Raw genomic sequence first — 18597 nt, forward strand, 5'->3', positions numbered from 1 at the left:
CTGGTCACTGGAGCCTGCCACGTCGCACCGCAGTGCATCTGGGCTCCCCGAGGTTCGCTGCGCCCCATGGGGGTCGGATAGTCTGAAGGCTCGCCACCAGTCACCGCCCATGCCGGGACCCAGCAGAATCCTCCGCGCCAATCCGGAACTCAGCGGCCTTGCCACGATGCACTGCCGCTTCCCGGGGCCACCACATGAACCCCACGCTCATTGTGGATCGCCGCCCATGCCAGAGCCTGGTAGAGCTCCCCGCCCTGCACTGGGGATTGATGGGGCCCGCTGCCCCGGGCTGAAACTGCACTGGAGTTTGCCAGGTCTGCTGCTCGTTGCTCGCCCGGTTTTGCCACTCTCCGCCGCGCTCTCTCCGCCGTGCTCTGCTGCTCCGCTGCCCTGCTGCCCTGTCCTAGGGCTTGTGGCTGGGTGACCCATCCGAGGGGGAAAACCTTCCAAGGTCTCCCTCCACACCCAACTCAGCCCTAGGAGGTGGAAAAAATCCCTGGGGGGGGGGATAATCCCACAATCTTCCCCCTTCTACCGCACCCGGCGTTTGCTGGTAGTCACCATCTTGGATCATCTTAAGCATTGTCTAATTCCCAGTCTAGCCCATTTCATTTTCAAAGCAAAGGGTGCGTGTCTGTCTGTGGATTTAGTAATATGCAAAGATACACGTCCTTTAAAATCAATTTACTGATTATGTGCCATTAGGTCAGTGTCGACCCTAAGTAACCACAGAATGCTGAAATCCCTCAACATTTTGGCATTCTCACGTAAGATCATGGGAATGCAATGGCTGAAATCTCCTAACTTTGCTGATCTTAGACACCAGGAATGGGAATTGCTAGCACCCATCCTCCCCAGGGAGTCAGTGGTAGAAATGCAGACCCTTCTTCCCTACTGAGCAGAAGGAAGGGGCAGGTTGACTGCTTCCAATTGCATCGCAGCTCCCCTCATACGCACCATTGTGGGAACACAGCAGTTGTGTGGATTTGCAAAGAATCAGCCACCAGATCAAGCCAAACTCCCTTTTAGAGTTGAATCACCACAGTGGTGTGTGTGTCTTCTTTTTATGTGAGACCGTGGTTCTCCACAGCTAACATGAGGCCCTTAGAGTGAAAAAGTGTAGGTTCTCATAACTTTCCCGCACCAAGGAGGGACTGGTGCTGAGTGGCAAAAGGAGGAGGAAGCTGGAGCCTCAAAGCAAAGTATTCTGGGAAGAAGGAGAGATGGAGGTGTCATGGCTGGCCGTGTCACCATACACTAGTCTCCCTCTCCTAAGCGATTCCCATGTGTGGGTGGGAATATTTGCAAGGATTTCCAAGAATCGGAGCTGGCAGACCAATCTGAATGCTAGGCCCTGCTGGCTTCATTCAAGTCAAGTCTCATTTAGAGCTCCTTTCCCACTATTTCCCACTAAGGAAAGTGGGAGAGTGGGGATAAAGAAATTAGACTCGTCATAAAATACTCCCTGAGATCAGAGTATGATTTCCTTTCTTGTTCAGAGTTTATAATTTTCTTGAGATAAGTGTCAAGGCCGAGGACCATCTGTCTTCACTAAATAACTGTCCTTTGTGTTGTGATCTTTTCTTCCTTCGTGATTCACACATTCTTACCAACAAAAGGCAAGACTTCTTTCATCACCTTTCATCCCCATGGCTCGCCTTGGTGTGACCCTTTCCTTTTTGTAAACACATTCAGATTCCAAGCCTCATCACTTTAACCAGTAAGTACCAGAAAGTCTTCTTACCAGGACGTTTTGTTAAAAGGTGATTTCTGTTCCTTACAAAACACACCAGAAACATCCCCAGAGGCGTCTTCAGTGCTGTGTCACAGATCGATTTCTGGGAAACTCACTCTGTTTGGATGACGCTCCCAGGGCTCACCCAGCGATCAACCGACGGCAGCAGAGATGCATCAAATTATAATCTGTTATTAGCATCTGGCTGTAAATAAATTTATATAAATGGCCTTCTAATTTCTGCAGCCCAGATCTGATAGCTCTGGCTTTGGATCACATCAGTATTCAGCCAGAAATCAATCAGCTCAGCTGACAGACTCAGATAACAGCACGCGGACACTGAGGTGCAGAGCTGATTCTGGAGCAAAAGAAAGACCCCACACAAAAGTGTTGTGAATATCAAAATTATGTCTTTTAGATGTTAACTCTTAGGAACACAAAAGATGAAAGAAAAACAGAACAGAAACAAGTGAGATACAGTTAGTCCTTGCTTACCGACCTGTATACCTGTATTTGGCCACATTCTAGAAGACACGTTTTTGCTTACCGACCGTAATTATTCCTGGCAACTGCATCACTAAGCGCCACAGTCTGTAAGTGAAGCAGCATGTGACCATGACGGACTTATAGCATCGCTTCGCATTTGCTCATTAAGCGAGAAATTAGGTGACTGCGACTTCCAATTTTACTGCCACCTTGCAGAATGTCGCAAGCCTATTGTGAAGCACGCCATGTGACTGCAGGACGCTGCAACGGTACTGAATACCCATTGATTGCAAAGTGCCCGAATATCAATCACGTGATCACGGGGACACTACAGCGGACATGAATGTGAAGATTGGTCATAAAGTTGCTTTTTCAGCACCATCATAACTTTGGAGAGTTGCTAAACGAGGCAGTCAGTAAGGGAGGCCTACCTGTATTTGGCCAGATTCTAGAAGACACTTTTACCTAGCTTTTCAATTATTTCCAGAAAATATTGATGGACAGGAGGTTTGTCACCTCAGCTGATCCATACTGCACATTTGCTAAAAACAACAGAAACAAAGAAGAAAAAGCCTTGTGTCTGCAAGAAAGATAGAACTGCCTTCACTTCTGTTCATGTTGAAATCTATTCTACCCTACAACACAGCCTCATTAAAACCTCAAAGGCTGAAAGGTAGCAAATGCCACACGATGACAAGATTATGCAAAACACTTCAAAGGAGCGTTTCACAAAGCAGCTGGGCACAAACTGAGCATCTCTCCTCAAAGTCTTAAAGCAGCCATGTCCTCCAGCAGTCTCAAGCTGCTTTCCAGCCATTTCTCACTTGTGTTGTGTGCATGCAGACATCAATTTGGCATCAATGGGACATGTGCAGGCAAGAACCGAGAAGCAAGGCAGCCTCTGAAACAGTCACACAAACCTTCCAAAGGGCACAGCTCTTCCATGCTCCTTCAGAAGGAGGTCATACGGTGCTGCCTTTTGTGAAGGGCCTCGTTCTAATGCTTTGGGTGGCCCCAACACTTCCCATCATTGCCACAGCTCACCACGCATGTAACCAGGGCCTCTTTAATGCCAATTCAGTGTTCCATTCACAACACCACAATGGATTGTGCCCTTCTCACATATTCGTCCTTGCCAGGAGAGACTGGTTGGCTCTGCTGGGTTCAGTTCTAGGAGAAAGGGTATTTCAAGGGGCTTCAACTGTGGCTTTTAGAGCTGGGCATTTTGTATCGTGGAACTACGTCTTCATTTTAGATCTTGAAAAGCAGAACGTTTAACCGTAACAAAAGAGTTGACCGTGTCAACCATGGAATACCTTGTTTGTATTGACTGATGTTGCACTGCAGAATCCTTATTAAAATAAGAAAGGAAAGGAAAGGATTGTGCACAGAATTGTCTGGATGAGAATGACTGTTGGCTGAAACAATTCTTTCAGTGTTTCCAGTGGAATTACAGTTGATATTTTCTGTTTCCCGCATTCTCTGCCAATTACTCTTTTCTGGCACTGAATCTGGTTCTTTTATACCATGAAATAATACTCAAGCTAACGGCTGTTTTTGTGCAATTTCTTTATTTATAGCTTTTACTTCTTTAAAAACCCATTTTTAGCCTGAGACGAGACAACAAGGTAGCAACAAAGGAAAAACATCTCAAACAAATTGAAGGAAGCTCTTTAATGGACTTCATTTAGGAGAAGACTTGGACAATTGGTACACCACTTTCACATTTATACATTTGTTGAATGTTTGCAAAAGTGAGAGGGCCCTACTTGTCGAAATGAGCTCTTGCGAATCCAGGCAGGATGTAAAACCATGTCTTCTCTTCTAAATGATGGCTAGCTTCTCACGTTAGTAGTGGGACAATCTAACTTGTGTGTGCTGTTACATACAAAACAACTAGAAATACCCAGTCCACCACCCAGCTTGGCCAATAAGAGGCAGGCAGGAAGATCAGCTTTGCATCCCAGCCAGCAGAGTAGCGAGCACGAGGATGGCGGGACGTTAAGGCATGCTCTATACGGTCCGTCACCAAATGTAGGTTCTTTGCACCATATGTCTTGGAAAGTTGCACGATTTTGCAATCTAGGTATGAAAAGCATTAAGCACAGAAACTATCATCCATGAGAAATTGTGAAGTTTCTAGTAATAGCCCTGGCTTTTAAAATCAGTGCCAAACTGACTCTCCATGGATAATTAAGCTTATCAACATGTTGAAATTGTCATCATATATTTATTTCTTCAGATGTTTCTGTGGTGCTCAATCCAGAAATTCTAGGTGGTTTACAATGACACACTTGCCATATAATAAAATAAATTCCAAACACCAAGACATTTAGAAAAGGAATAAAGTAATAAGTGATGTAATAAATTAAAGAAAATCATGTCAAACAGGACTACCCATAGCACCTCAACACTCAGTGCAGCACAATGGTCTATTCAGCCTTACAATAATTAGGAGGTTGGAGCCCCCAGCCCTCAGGGGATAATCTATTGCACATGTGTGGGGGGGGGAGCGCCCAAGAAGGACCACTCAGCAGACATAGAAAGAAAAGGGCGATAGGCTGAAAGAGGTTGAAACGGGGGAAATGAGAGAGCTGTAAACAGAGGAATTGTGAACAAGGGCTCCTCCTCCAGGCCGCTGAGTTAAAACAACATCCACCACATCAAGATAGGCCAGTAGCTAGTGGACAACCCTGGAAACCAACCATTTTGACAGACCCATGCATAACAAACACAGCGATCACCCTAAGAATCTCAAAGTTACGATGGTGTAAGCAAAAGGCATGGCTGAGAATTTTGGTGACATAAGTAAACTTGGTGCCTGGAGCTGCGTGAGATTGATCCCAGGACAATACGCAATTCCTCAAATATACCAAAAGTAATAAAAACAGCAGAAAATATGGCCATGAGAAGTCCTTAGCAGCAGCAGCAGCAGCAGCAGCAGCAGCCACCGCCAACGGCAACATAAGCAGCATCACAAAGCTGGCAGAAGCCAGCTCTCATTCTGGTTCAGCTCAATCTTCTGGGCACCACAGGACCAGCACTCTCAGGGAGGAAGATGCCCAAGTTTATACAGACCCTGGGAAACCTGACCTTCTTTGGAAAGGTCCGACCAAGCACTCTGCAGAACCAGCTGCCTGGTCTCCCCTGCAGCCAGGCCAAATGCCCACTGGGTAGAGTGGCCAGTTACGAGAGGGAGAGGGTAGCCTACAGTAGCTTCTGCTGGCCACATCCTGAGCTCTTTGGCAACCAAAGGGTCAGCAAAGCATGTCAGTTCACATCCACAACAAAGAAATGGCACTGGAAGCAGTTGGAACACATGACTTTAAAACTGGAATAGCTACAGGTGACATTAAACTGCCTCAGGAAAGTTCATGAGAACATGGCAGGAAAATGTGGTTACTGGGTAAGGGAGGAGTGGCCTCGTGTGTTGAACACCCCAAACAAACCTTCTTCCTCAGCTCCAGCCCCAGCCCACACGGGGGAATGTGATTGGCTTTTTTCTTACCAGCAGGAAGTCCACAAATCTCTTCCCCGAACTATTCCTACAAAGCCACTCCCAGGACAGCAGTACCTGCCAGCCTCAGTACCAAAAGAGAACAGAAATTGAGTGTTGGGAGAGAGACAGTTATGCTGGCACATTCTTGGGGCACTTCACAGACTGGAGGAAAGCATGTTAAACCATGACCCCATGGCTGCCCTGCATACCTGGCCCTCTAGCACTTTCTCGGTTACCACCAAACAGCCTTCCCCACAAGCTCTTTCCCCTTTAACTCACACATTTTCAGGAACTTCCACCCATAGCTTTCTTGAATGTCCGGGGTCAGCTGGTGCCAAATTCTCTGCAAGCATTCCTCCAGAGGATCATAGATAGGTGTTGAAAAAACGCCAGGTTCAACCACGCTGACGTGGACCCCTAAAGTCTGCATCTCTTGCCTGGATTGAGACCAAAGCAATAAGAACAAAAGAAAGGGCTTGTTCTTAGACCAAGGATCCAGAACATTCAATGTCCTGCTCCCACAAGCATCAAATACACAAAATTACCCTCTTCTGCTGGAATTCTCTAAAAGGAGGTTCAGAAGGGTGACAGAAACTGTCCCCCAAATATAAAGGTGCCTTCCATGTCTGATTGACATGCCTTGCTAGGAACCTTCGCTAGACATTTCCCAGTGTTTTCGTGGAACTGATTTCCAAATGGCGCCTTCCTTTGGGACTACCACAGAGAGGCGGATACCTCACGTTTTAAACTGGTCAGGACAACTCTCTGGCTAGAAGAAGAATGTGTTTGCCAGTGTCTTTCAGTTGCATTCAGTTGATGGGTCATTTATATCATTTATTTCTTTTTAATTTTTATTATTATTAAATTTATATGCCGCCCATCTCCCCCAGAGGGAGACTCTGGGCAGCTCACAATTAAAATCAAACAACAAAAACAGTAAAAAGTACTGCTTTACTTGGCATAGCCAAGATTTCACACTCTTCCTGAAGGCCATGAGAGTGGGGGCACACCACACCTCAGGTGGTAATTTGTTCCATGGGTGGGGGCCACGGCAGAAAAGGCCCTCTTCCGAGCAGCTGTCAGGTCAAGAGCAAGTGATGGTAAAGGAGGAGCAGTCTTGAACTGCACCCAACCAGCAGCGCAGAAGCTGAAAGAGAAGCAGAGCTCAGCAGCTTCACCACTCCAGCAGCCATGCCGAGAAGCTACAGCCAACCAGCAGCTGGTAAAGTGCCTTCCTTTTTTTACCCCAGCCAGATTGCGGAACTGCCAATCTTCAGGCTTCAGCAGCAGAGCAGGCTTCAGCAGCAGAGTAGAGCAGCAGTTGACAGCAATAAAGAAGCCAATTTGAAGGTGGCTAAATGGTGGCTAGAGACTTTGGGGTAAGCTGAAGCAACCGAGAAGAACAGACTGTTTAAGAATAAGATGTAGACATAGATGTTAGTATAGAGAAACAGGTAGTCCTCAGGTTACGACAGCAATTGAGATGGGTATTACCGTCGCTTAGAGATGAAGTTGTAAAGCGCAAAGTCATGTGACTGCGTCACTTAGCGACAGCAATCCTGGCAGTTCCAGTTGCCGGAGTAAGTCCAAGACGCATGTGCCATTAAGCAAGAAGTGGCGGGAGTCCCAGGTAAGGAGCATGGGGGCTGCTGCGGGGGTATAGTGGGGGACGCTGTGGGAGGCCCTGGGCGGCCTGGCACGGGCTGCACCTGAGTTAAGGGGGGCTGGGGAAGGGCTTGGGGGAGCCGGTGGAGGCTGCTTGCAGGTGGTGGGGTTGCCGCACCGGGAGAGACCTACTGAAGTGCCTTTCAACCTTCCCTGATGGCTCCCTCATTGACTTTGCTTGTCGGAAGCCAGCAGGGAAGGTCACAAATGCTGATCATGTGACCGTGGCTCTCTGTGACCTCGTAATCGCAAGCTGGGCACCCGGCTGCCTGCATTGTGATCACGTGACCGCAGGGGTGGGGCGATGGCTGGAGCTTCGAGGACTGGTCATAACGTCCATTTCTTCAGCACTATCATTGCTTTGGACAGTTGCTGAACAAATGGATATAACCCAAGGTCTACCTGCACTCGAAGAAAGCATAGGCTTAGTAATAAGTAAGTTCGTTAAGTACATAAGGTAGACAATAAGTAAGTTTGTTAATTTTTTGCAATAAAAACCTCCCTGGAGAAACACAGGGAAAATGAAACAGCCTGTTTGTTGCTAGTCTGTACCATTTCCGAAAAGAACCCCTTCACCGGAGGCTATAAATTGGCAAATAAGAAAATAAAACAAAAGGGATCAGAGGAGTTTTTGGGTTGGCTGGGAGGGTCATACGCATGGCCTCCAACTAGAGAAGACGAGAGTGCGCATGTGCTTACCTGTCACTTCCCCTGAATTTGTCAGGCTCAGTTGCTTTCCCCTTCCCCAAGAAGCGAGAGGGCTTGCCCCGCAGCTGATCCATTTCTGTTCTCCCAGGCTACAGGACCTAGCTAGTAGCCCAATTGTGGCAGGGCGTGCCTCCTCCTCCTCCTCCTCCTCCTCCTCGGCTATCTCTATTCCAGTGTTTCTTTACACCTTGGAAGGTGCCCAGGTGGGGTGTGGGAGAAGGCCAAGTCAAGGGTAGCCTAGAGTTGCCTAAAAGCTGTTCCTGCTGGAGGGCTTGACTGTGAGTTACTGAAAGGGGAGGAGAGCAAAGCCAGAGGAGAAAACCCTCCGCCTCGCCTATAACCATAGTGCCCTTCCAAACGAGGGCCATGTCCTCCAGCAGTGACTGAAGCCAGATGCAGCCGAGCTAGGTTAGGGATTGGCAACGGGAGATCCCTTTTCTGCTGCCCTTGTTTTGTGCCAGTTCAAGGAAGGGTGAAATACTCGTTTAACTCCAGACGCGGAAGGGCCCCAAATCATAGAGGGGTTGGGTGATTCAATGGGGCATGCGTGTGAAAAATGAGATAGGGACAACAGTCAGTCCTCCTCTAACTAACTCTAAGCCACATTTTCACGAGGAAATTTGGAAAATATGTTCTGGTATATGGAGATCACAGTTGGAACCTTGCCAACTGAGTAACCCGAAACGTTATTGCAAGGTGAAAGGACAATCTCTGGCCATTGTCTGTGTTTGGGGAGGGCGGGGTGGTTCATTTACCAGATCAGTTAATATACCACTGAGAAATATTGCCAGCAATCCAAAATTGCCTCAGCATCATGACTTTTAGACTGAAGAGACAAAGGATGATCTCTTGGGATGAAAGGGAATCTGTCGTGCATTTATTCTCAAGGAAAAAAAAAAAATCCGACACCTTACCAGAAATAAATCTTGATAGGTCATAAGTCAGCATGTAATTTATTTGTGTCCAATTCAGTTTTGGCATTGATTCAGTATGTGTCCATTATATTTATAATTTATAATTATATTATAAAGAATATAATGAAGAAAAAGAAAAGAAATATATAAAGAAGTGACTTCCAAACTTTGTCACAACAAATATAAACATTAATAGCCTTCACGCCCTTAAAGATGACAAACAGATATCTCTTCATCTCATATCCCATCCCTTATCTATAAGGAAATCCATAAAACATCAACTTTTCAATCCTGGTGTCAGCAAAAAGTCCGTAAAGGGTTGCCGGAACTTTGCCAAACAAAACAAAAACAAAAAGTCTTATTTTAACCTTGATCAAATAAACTGACATTATATTCCTTCCTTTTACTACTAACAGTCTTAATCTTTAGTTCATTCAAAAATTGTCATAGGACTTGATTCCTCTACAATTCTTCTTTATCCCATCACACCAACCTCTTCAAGGGTCTAACGAGCCTCTTTTGTAAATCCAATAAGAAAACATTTTCCAGGTCAATCTCTTGGTTTGTCATTTGTATTTCCCCTTTAATTTTTAAAACTCCAGCCAGTTACGACCATCTCAGCGACTACGCAGTCATGTGATTAAAATTCGATGGGTTGGCAACTGGCATGTATTCAGGGCAGTTGCAGCATCCTGGGAGCCACATGATCACCATTTGTGACCGTCCCAGCCAATTTCCAACAAGCTAAATCAATCAGTGGGATTCACTTAATGACCATGTGATTTTCTTAATGACCGTGTTGATTCGCTTAACGACTGCCACAAAAAGTGTCATAAAATTGGGTGCGTTCACGTGATGCCTTGCTTCACTATTGGACTGGTTAACGACGAATTTTGCAGTCCCTGTTGTGGTTGTAAATCAAGAACTACCTATCCTGACACTGTTGATATTGTAGCCACTAATTTCTGGCTCTGTTCTTCAAAGATCTCCTTTAATATTTCCAATGTTATAATGTTTTGTGTCATGTCTTAAGTCTCAGTACAAAAGCAGGCTTATATGTTTTTTTTCCCTTCTCTTTGGAATCTCTGGTCCCCTCTTGTGTCCAGTTCCGAAAATCATAAAGTCACTTATCTTTGTTGTTACTTACAATCCAAGACAGCCAAAACAAGTGTTTCCCATGAGAAGCTATTTATTTTATAATAAATAATATTTATTTATTATTATTAATTCTTTAAGTTCATATCTTATAATAATTTTTTCTTTTGTTCAGAGTTGAAGATAATCTCAGCCAGCAACTTTTCAGACTTATTGTTCCGAAGGTTGCTAATAGTTTTAAGATAGTTAATAGGTAATTTCTGAAAGTGATTAGAGAGGGAGGTTAGCGAATGTAGTGTCCTTTGAAAGGTTCTGCCACGGTTGCGAGCAAGATGACTGATCCTTTCATTTCCTGGCACTCAAACCCACAGAAAACCAGTGTCCTATAGTCTCCTTGTGAGAAGCAGCTGTCTGGAGCGCATGTGGGTGATCTCCTGTCCTCTCCTTGTAGAGAGAGGTTCCAAGGAAATGGTCTACTCACTGGTTCTCCGTCTTACCAATAACAGCCACTAGCCAATCATTTCACAGTAAAACGTCTGGGCTTCCCAAGCTTGCTATGTGCATTGCTTCTCACCTGTTCACACTGCTTGCTTCTTCCTGGTAGGTATCAGCAATGTGGCTCTACCTGGCTGCCCTGGTGGGGCTTTACCTTCTTCGATGATGGTACCAGGAGAGACAGATGGTGAAGAACCTGACAGAGAAATAAGCCTTCATCACGGGGTGTGACACTGGCTTTCGGAACCAGCTGGCCAGGCAGCTGGATGCCCGGGGTCTGCGGGTGTTGGCCACGTGTCCCACTCCAGAAGGGGCAGAACAGCTGGAAAAAGTCACATCGGACCAGTTAAAAACCACCCTGCTGGATGTCACCAGCACTGAGAGTATTGTGGCAGCAACTGAGTGGGTGAAAACATGTGTGGGGAACAAAGGTACTGTGCCTGGTTAACTTTTACTCTGTGTCCTCAATGTGCCCCAAAATTACCATTATTGTTTTTATTAACGTACCAATATTATGATGGCTTTCTTGCCTAAATTAATAAGGCATGGCATCTTCTAGAATATTAGCATCCATCACTTTGGATTCCTAGTCTGTTCTACCCTGAAGGACTGATATTTTCTTGACAGATTTGGGGTTAGCAATATTGAATGTATGGAAGCCTGGATGGATGGATGGATGGATGGATGGATGGATGGATGGATGGATGGATGGATGGATGGATGGATGGATGGATAGATAGATAGATAGATAGATAGATAGATAGATAGATAGATAGATAGATAGATAGATAGATAGATGGATGCATGGATGCATGGATGCATGGATGCATGGATGCATGGATGCATGGATGCGAATCTGCAAAGATAAGCAAGTGAAGTTGAAACAGTCTTATCTCCTCTGATTCCACAGGACTTTGGGGACTGATAAACAGTGCAGGTACTGCTAACCCAACAGCTTCCAACGAGTGGCTGACCAAGAAGGACTTTGTATCAGTGCTGGATGTCAACCTGCTTGGGTTAATTGATGTAACGCTTCACATGCTGCCCTTTTTAAGGAAGGCCAAAGGGAGCGTCGTCAACATGTCCAGTGTGCTGGGAAGACTGTCGTTCATTGGAGGAGGTTATCCTATATCGAAATACGGCATTGAAGCCTTTTCTGACAGTCTGAGGTAAAGTAACTTCTGAAGACTTGTCATCAAGACTTCCAAACTACAAGTGGGGCTAGCCCTACCATTGGGTAGAGAGAGAGGTTACTGATGTGATCGGTTCGGAGACAGACAAAGGGGCTCAGGTGCAAGAAGTCATAGCTATGTATGCCTAATGGCCTGTCCTGTTTTGGTCAGCCAGTCTGCTAACCTTGGTGGATGGAGTGATGTGGTGGGCAGTATCTTGTTCTTTTTGCCTCAGACTCTCACATGAATTGGGGCAATTTTTATCCAAATGAGGAGGTTGGCCAGCATCAGACATTAACTATACCCAGCAGCTACATCACGATATGAACCTTTTGTATGTGCCCTCTGGCTTTCTAAGGAGGCATCCTCTCCAGGCTAGAATGAAAAAGTGTTGGGAAGTGGTCAAGAGGTATGTTGAAGCCTTACTTAATTACGGTTTCAGTAAAAGATACCTTTAAAAGATATATATACTGTGTGTGTGTGTGTGTGTGTGTGTGTGTGTGTGTGTATGTATATGTATATGTATATGTATATGTATATGTATATGTATGTATGTATGTATATATATATATATATATATATATATATATATCAGTATAAGTAATCGGAGGGGTGATAACAGCTCAAAACTATCTGATATCATTTCATGGTCCATGAAAGAAAAGCTGAATTACAGATGGAAGTAAGCATTAAATAACAATGGAAATAATGAACAAATCTCATTTCTCATCAAGCCCCCAATTTAGAAAATGGAAGGTAAGAGAGGAGATCAAGGGCTATTTGAAATATGTCTGATTTGAATTGGATATACTGTACAGGTATTCCTTGTTGAATGACCACCTGTTCAGCGACTGTTTGAAGTTATCATGGTGCTGAATGAGGGGGACTTATGACTGATCCTTGTAGTTGCAACTGTCCCCACGGTCATGTGAACATGATTTGGCTGCTTGGCAACTCAGTCACAATTATGACGGTCGCAGCATCCCCTGGCCACGTGATCGCTATTTGCGACCTTCACTGGCAGCTTCCGACAAGGAAAGTCAATGGGGAAGCCGGGAAGAGGTCACAAATGGGGATTGCGTGACTGCGGGACGCTGCAACCATGTTTGGATTTACGTCATGGCACCAACTGTGACCGCCAGAACTGCCGTCATAAGTCGGCACGGTCACATGGCATTGCGCCTTACAACTGCGTTGCTTAGTGATGTTGTTCCTAGTCCTAATTACTGTTGGAAAGTGAGGAACTTGCACGTTTTAAGTCTCTTTTTCATGTGGATACTATGCCTTGAGATCCTGTGTTTAACTGTTTTTGTTATCCAGGTCGACTGCTTTTTAGATCCCATTCAGAGAGCACGGGATAAAGATGTTTTAATTGAAAATAAACAGTAACACTGGTATTATGCATTACTACTCTGCGTGGGGCTACCCTTAAAGAGGATCCAGAAGCTACAGCTGGCAGAAAATGGTGCAGCACCGGCAGATTTGGATGCCCCCAGGGGCACATAGAACACCTGTTACGCAGGCTGCGTTGTTTGCTGGTTTGCTTCTGGGTCCAATTCAAGGTGTTGGTTATTGCTTTTAAAGCCCTCCATGGCACAGGACCAGGTTATCGGAGGAGCCATCTTGCCCCCGTTATATCAGGATGCCCCACTCGGTCCGGCAGAACGGGCATGTTGCAGACCCTACCAGTCAAGGAATTTCGACTGGCGGGGTCTAGGAAGAGGGCCTTTTCTGCCGTGGCCCCCACCCGTGGAACAAATTACCACCTGAGGTGTGGTGTGCCCTCACTCTCATGTCCTTCGGGAACAGTGTGAAATCTTGGCTATTCGAAGTAAAGCAGTACTTTTTACTGTTTTTGTTGTTTGATTTTAATTGTGAGCTGCCCAGAGTCTCCCTCTGGGGGAGACGGGCGGCATATAAATTTAATAATAATAAAAATTAAAAATAAATAAACTATATAAATGACCCATCAACTGAATGCAACTGAAAGACACTGGCAAACACATTCTTCTTCTAGCCAGAGAGTTGTCCTGACCAGTTTAAAACCTGAGGTATCGGCCTCTCTGCGGTGGTCCCAAAGGAAGGCGCCATTTGGAAATCGGTTCCACGGAAACAATGGGAAATGTCTAGCGAAGGTTCCTAGCAAGGCATGTCAATCAGACATGGAAGGCACCTTTATATTTGGGGGACAGTTTCTGTCAGCCTTCTGAACCTCCTTTTAGAGAATTCCAGCAGAAGAGGGCAATTTTGTGTATTTGATGCTTGTGGGAGCAGGACATTGAATGTTATGGATCCTTGGTCTAAGAACAAGCCCTTTCTTTTGTTCTTATTCCTTTGGTCTCAATCCAGGCAAGAGATGCAGACTTTGGGGTCCACGTCAGCATGGTTCAACCTGGCGCTTTTTCAACACCTATCTTTGATCCTCTGGAGGAGTCCTTGCAGAGAATTTGGCACCAGCTGGCCCCGGACATTCAAGAAAGCTATGGGCGGAAGTTCTTCAAAATGTGTGAGTTAAAAGGGAAAGAGGTTGTGGGGAAGGCTGTTTGGTGGTAACCGAGAAAGTGCTAGAGGGCCAGGCGTACAGGGCAGCCATGGGGTCATGGTTTAACATGCTTTCCTCCAGTCTGTGAAGTGTCCCAAGAATGTGCCAGCATAACTGTCTCTCTCCCAACACTCAATTTCTATTCTCTTTTGGTACTGAGGCTGGCAGGTACTGCTGTCCTGGGAGTGGCTTTGTAGGAATAGTTCAGGGAAGAGATTTGTGGACTTCCTGCTGGTAAGAAAAAAGCCAATCACATTCCCCCGTGTGGGCTGGGGCTGAGGCTGAGGAAGAAGGTGAGTTTGGGGTGCACAACACACGAGGCCATTCCTCCCTTACCCAGTAGCCACATTTTCCTGCCATGTTCTCATGAACTTCCCTGAGGCAGTTTAATGTCACCTGTAGCTATTCCAGTTTTAAAGTCATGTGTTCCAACTGCTTCCAGTGCCATTTCTTTGTTGTGGATGTGAACTGACATGCTTTGCTGACCCTTTGGTTGCCAAAGAGCTCAGGATGTGGTCAGCAGAAGCCCTGTAGGCTGCCCTCTCCCTGTCATAACTGGTCACTCTTCCCAGTGGGCATTTGCCCGGGGTGTACGGGAGACCAGGCAGCTCGTTCTGCAGAACGCAAAGGTTACCGAGTAGCCTCTTGTCGTGTGGTACAGGTTTTCTTCAATCAGAACTGCCATAAAAGTTAACTGCAATCTGTTGATGGTCACTGTCTTCCCTCACATAACCTTGAATGTCTGAGAATAAGTCCGTTTTGTCTGTTGAGACACATATGTATGTAATCCAGGACACTGCCTGCATTCCCGGCATGGAAGGTGAGGGGTATATAAAGCAACGGTCCTTGCCTCCTAGGATATGAAGATTGCATGTACAGATTAAGGAGATCAATTTACGGCCTGCCATGTTGCTTTTAGAGTCTCTGGAGTACCAGGGTGGGCCATTTAATAGATAGTCCTCAGGTATGATGCTCAAGTGGGCATAATCGTACAAGGAAGCCCCCACTCTAGCACTAAAGTTTCCTCATAGAATCCCAATGGATTTGGGATGTTTCATGTTTGTCTCTAAGACTGTTTTTTCTAATTGCACCCAGATGTCAGGAGAGAAGCCAAGAGAGGAATATGGGGGTGGATACACATTCAACAGCACTACCTCAAATGATTTGTATTTAAATTGAATAGCTAGGAGATAGAAGGGGTCATCTCTGAGGACCAGTTCCTGCCCTTGCCAGCCCAAATCTGCCTTGGCAAGTACACATAATCCCCCGAGGCCCATCCTTTTGTCTCGAATTTACACTCTGCTATAGACTGTGATCCAATGCCTAGTAGGTGAGCATCTTTATCATTGGTGGTTAGCCATGTCTCATCAGCGCTATGATGTCAAACGTGGAGAGAAATTCCATCAGGTCTCCATCTGACATTCTGTTCTTCCATCCAGCTATGTTCCATTTCAGTAGCCGAATAGAACTTCCTTGTTTATTGTCAGAAGGAGTACCTGGAGATATGTTGGGGTCTGTGGTTGACTCATGTGCAGCTTGTGCCAGGCCTCCCAGGCCCCCCGGCCTCCCCCACTATACCCCCGCAGCAGCCCCCCAAACCCCGCAGCAGCCCCCATGCTCCTTACCTGGGACTCCCGCCACTTCTTGCTCAATGGCCCATGCGTCTTGGAGTTACTCTGGCAACTGGAACTGCCAGGATTGCTGTTGCTAAATGACGCAGTCACACGACTTTGAACTTTACAACTGCATCACTAGCCAACAGTAATACCGGTCCCAATTGCCATCGTAACCTGAGGACTACCTATATATCTATACTAACATCTGGCTATGATAACCGGATCTTGCAAGTGTTTTTCATTTTATTTATTACTACAGTCATAGACCAGTACAATTAAAAATGCACAAAACATGTCTAAATAAAAATTCTTAGCTCTAATAATAGCAAATAAAATCCATATCATAATTACAATTTAGCATCCAACCTAATCCCCGCAGATGGAGACTGCAGCCATGAAATTAAAAGACGCTTGCTCCTTGGGAGGAAAGCTATGGCAAACCTAGATAGCATATTAAAAAGCAGAGACGTCACCTTGCCGACAAAGATCCGCATAGTCAAAGCTATGGTTTTTCCAATAGTAATGTATGGCTGTGAGAGCTGGACCATAAAGAAGGCTGAGCGCCGAAGAATAGATGCCTTTGAACTGTGGTGCTGGAGAAGACTCTTAAGAGTCCCCTGGACTGCTAGGAGGTCAAACCAGTCAATCTTAAAGGAAATCAACCCTGATTGCTCATTGGAAGGATTGATAATGAAGCTCAAGCTCAGATACTTTGGTCACCTAATGCAAAGAGAGGACTCTTTGGAAAAGACCCTGATGCTGGGAAAGATTGAAGGCAAAAGGAGAAGAGGACGGCAGAGGATGAGATGCTTAGATAGCATCACTGAAGCAATGAGCATGAAACTGAACAAACTCAGGGAGGCAGTGAAGGACAGGAAGGCCTGGCGCGATATGTTTCATGGGGTCACGAAGAGTCGGACACGACTTAACGACTGAACAACAACAAATCCAACCTAATGTTTATATATGAGGTCAAGCAGCCTATACTGTAGTATATTATTACTTAAATTATGGCATCCTATAATTATTAGTAGTTAACTACTGAAATTGCAATGAAGTGTTAATATCTAGAATTGAAGTGTACTGGTTATGTAAAAATATTTACAATAAGTTATTCATCAGATTCCGATGAATCTTTAGTGCTGCTGCGCAGAATTTAGCTACCTGCACTGTGACTATATTCCATTCATCTTTAAGCAGAAACTGTAGATAGTTGTGTGAGAAGGCATGGAGAAGTGACGGCTTCAAAAGAACCATGTTTGCTAGGGGACCGCGCTGTGCACCATGGGGCAGCCTTGGGGAGGACGGCAGGAGGGAGGATGGGCAGAAGGCACGTTCGCACCAGAGTGAAGAGGGACGGCAGGAGGGAGGAAATACTGTAGGCAAGAGGCACGTTCACACCAGAGTGAAGAGAAACGGCAGGGGGCGGCTGTTAGGTCAAGTGGGTATTACAATGTGTATTGCGCTGATTGGATTAGGAAAGTGGAATGTCTGCGGTTTTGCGGTTAATTAGCGGCGCTCCGGGGCGGTAAAAAAGGTGAGATTGTGAGCCAAGCCCTCTTAGGAGGGGGAGGACAGATAGGGGGTATAAAAACCTGTCAGACCTTGTTTCGGGGTTCCTCCATTGCTGCGGGAGGGACCCACCTTTGCAAACGTGCCCAATAAAAAACTTCTGTCTACTGGACAACCGAACCCGTGTCTGTCGTTTTCTGACAGTTGGTATCAGAGCGGCCTGGGAACCTATTAATCATTGGATAAATAAATTTTGTTCAGATATCTCTATAGAATGAGCATCGAAGAAGAACATGCCCAGGGGTTTCTCCCTCTCCGGAATCACAGAGGCAGAGCCTTTCAGTCAAAGGTATCTTTTTATATTTGCCATCGAAAACAGCTGAGGGGAGTGCAGGGCATCATGCAAGCAAGAAAGCTTTCCGATGATTCGCTGACTCTAACTGGCTGAGATATCTGGCAGGGTTGACAATGTATCTGGTGTAATCTGGAGACAGGAACCATGGAACTTTCTCTAAGTCCTCTACCCTCTCAGTGTCCTCTACCCTTTGTCTCATATTTTGTTTTGCCTGGTCATAATCCAATTCAAGTACTGAAGAAGGAGAAAAAAGATCGGACTCAACAGCCTTGGTCCATGAAGAGGAGAAATGATCTTGCAGGATTAATGGTGCGAGGCCTTGAGGAAAAAAATTAATTTCAGCCAAAGATTTAAGGAAGCTATACAGATTCTTGATTCAGCTTCTGTCAACCCAGTCTCCAGACATAGGTGTGCATTTGAAACACAACGAGGCATCTGGAGAATTGCTTTAATAAATCCTGACAGAACTCTTTCCAGAGGTGTGAAACAAGAAGCTGGGAGTCCGAGCTGGGTCCCATAAAGAAGCTGCTAGTGACTTGGCCTGAAAGAGCTTAATTGCAGTGGGAACATAATATCCTCCCTGTGAACGGAAAAATTTAAGGATGGCGTTGGCTGATCTTTGACCAGTAGCAGCTGCATATTCACAATGCGCTTTCCTTGAGCCGGTGGCATGTAGGACCACGCCTAGGTACTTAGAGGTGGTCACTTGCTCTATACTGTGACCATTAAGATACCGTGAGCAAAGTCTTGTCCTTTTGCCAAAGGCCATGACCTTGCTTTTCTGGTAATTTATTTCCAATTTA

General features: G+C 45.7%; 1 pseudogene; it reads left to right on the forward strand.

Moving 5' to 3' along the window:
- Window positions 1-10715: 10715 nt before the first annotated feature.
- Window positions 10716-15005, forward strand: LOC112543339 (retinol dehydrogenase 16-like; annotated as a pseudogene).
- The last annotated feature ends 3592 nt before the right edge of the window (window positions 15006-18597 follow it).

The sequence above is a fragment of the Python bivittatus genome, unplaced genomic scaffold, assembly GCF_059951505.1.
Source record: "Python bivittatus isolate LINGU-HERP-01145 unplaced genomic scaffold, Pbiv_v1 ctg000220_np1212, whole genome shotgun sequence".
Taxonomy (NCBI): Eukaryota; Metazoa; Chordata; class Lepidosauria; order Squamata; family Pythonidae; genus Python; species Python bivittatus.